This window comes from Myotis lucifugus, unplaced genomic scaffold, assembly GCF_000147115.1.
Source record: "Myotis lucifugus unplaced genomic scaffold, Myoluc2.0 scaffold_2, whole genome shotgun sequence".
NCBI lineage: Eukaryota > Metazoa > Chordata > Mammalia > Chiroptera > Vespertilionidae > Myotis > Myotis lucifugus.
Genome location: NW_005871050.1, coordinates 21,526,746 through 21,528,847, shown reverse-complemented (window position 1 = coordinate 21,528,847; position 2,102 = coordinate 21,526,746).

Here is a 2,102-nt window from a genome sequence, read left to right as displayed (position 1 = left end):
AAAAATACACTTTTTATTGATTTTAGAGAGGAAGGGAGAGGGAGAGAGAGATAGAAACATCAATGATGAGAGGAAAATCATTGATTGGCTGCCTCCTGCATGCCCATTGGGGATTGAGCCACAACCTGGCCATATATGCCCTGACCAGGAATCAAACTGTGACCTCCTGGTTCATAGGTTGATTGTCAACCACTGAGCCACAGCAGCAAGGCATACAGGTTTTATTTTAAGCTGTTAAGAGAATTTTATTTATGGAGGACTAATTTTTTGTGGAAACAAATGAAAAAATAATACGAATATTTAACTATGTTTTAAAAAGAATTTTATATCTCTGGAACTTGAGTTTTTAGATTATTTGCAAAGCCCTAATAAATGGCAAATTTGAAGTTGAGGAAAAATCTTAGGTTGTTCTTGACCCTCTGTTTTGTTTCAACCAATAGTGTAGTTTTCTACAATTTTCCCCTTACACTGAGAACCGAATCTGCAGTAGGGACTCTGACAGGTGCCTTGTCTATCATTTCATATCTTTACTTTCCCAGCCACATTCTAATTTGCTTAGCTATGATGAATAACATATTTTGAACTAAGCACATCTTGGCGGCTATCCAATGACTTCCTCCTCTCAGGTTATTTGCCCTAAGTCTATTCAACACCCACTCTTGTGAGCTGTGTATTTTCTGAGAACACTCAAAAAGCCCTTAATGTATGGAGAAAATAATTTAGGTAAGCAACTGGATAGCAATCTTTGTTATGAGTTTTTCATAGAAGATTGTGAACTTCTTGATAAGGACTATGTTTTATTTATATGTTGGTCTCCAGAAATCTTCCACTATATGTCTGGCACATAGTGAATAATGAATAAGAGAGCTTATAGATATGGACATTTTTGTGAATAATTTCTCTCCTCTATAAGGTTATATTAATTATTTTCTATAATATCAAGCATCAGTATTTGTAATATTAGAAATAGTTTCATGAAATTATTTTTACAGCTTTATATCTTTGAACAAACTAGGCATTATCCATATTTTATATATTGGGTAAATCAAGACTCTTGCCAGAGGGTACACTGTAGAATGATCAGATCACTTTGAGGCAGTAAAAGCTTCATTGTGTTGAATGATAACATGATATTCTTCTCTAAGCATCATTTTAAAGTTGACATTATGATTTTGAAAACTAGCCTTTGAAAAGTGCTCCTGGAAAACAGGTACAGAGAGGATTATTAGATACTAGAGGCCCGGTGCACAAAAATTTGTGCACTCGGGGGGTCCCTCAGCCCAGCCTATGCCCTCTTGCAGTCTGGGACCCCTCGGAGGATGTCCACCTGCTGGCTTAGGCCCACTCCCTGGGGGATCGGGCCCAAGCTGGCAGTCAGACATCCCTCTGGCAGCCTGGCAGCCCTCGGGGGATGTCCACTTGCCAGTGGGGAGCAGGCCTAAGCTGCAGTCGGACATCCTTAGCGCTACTGAGGAGGCGGGAGAGGCTCCCACCACCACCGCTGTACTGGCAGCCATCAGCCTGGCTTGTGGCTGAGCAGAGCTCCCCCTGTGGGAGCGCACTGACCACCAGGGGACAGCTCCTGCATTGAGCATCTGCCCCTTGGTGGTCAGTGTGTGTCATAGTGATCAGTCATTCCCAGTCGTTCTGCTGTTAGGGTCAGTTTGCATATTACCCTTTTATTATATAGGATAGAGGCCTGGTGCATGGGTGGGGGCTGGCTGGTTTGCCCTGAAGGGTGTCCAGGATCAGGGTGGGGGTCCCACTGGGGTGCCTGGCCAGCCTGGGTGAGGGGTTGATGGGTGTTTGCAGGCTGGTCACACCCCCTTCAGAGTTGGGGTCCCCACTGGGGTGCCTGGCCAGCCTGGGTGAGGGGCTGATGGCTGTTTGCAGGCTGGTCAAGCCCCCTCCCAGTGAGGACCCTCACCCCATGGAGGTTTGGCAGCCTGGGTGAGAGGCTGATGGCTGTTTTCAGGCTGGCCACACCCCCTTCAGGGTGGGGGGTCCCCACTGGGGTGCCTGGCCAGCCTGGGTGAGGGGCTGAGGACTGTTTTCAGGCTGGCCAAGCCCCCTGGCAATGGAAGCTCCCAGCCTCTCCTTTT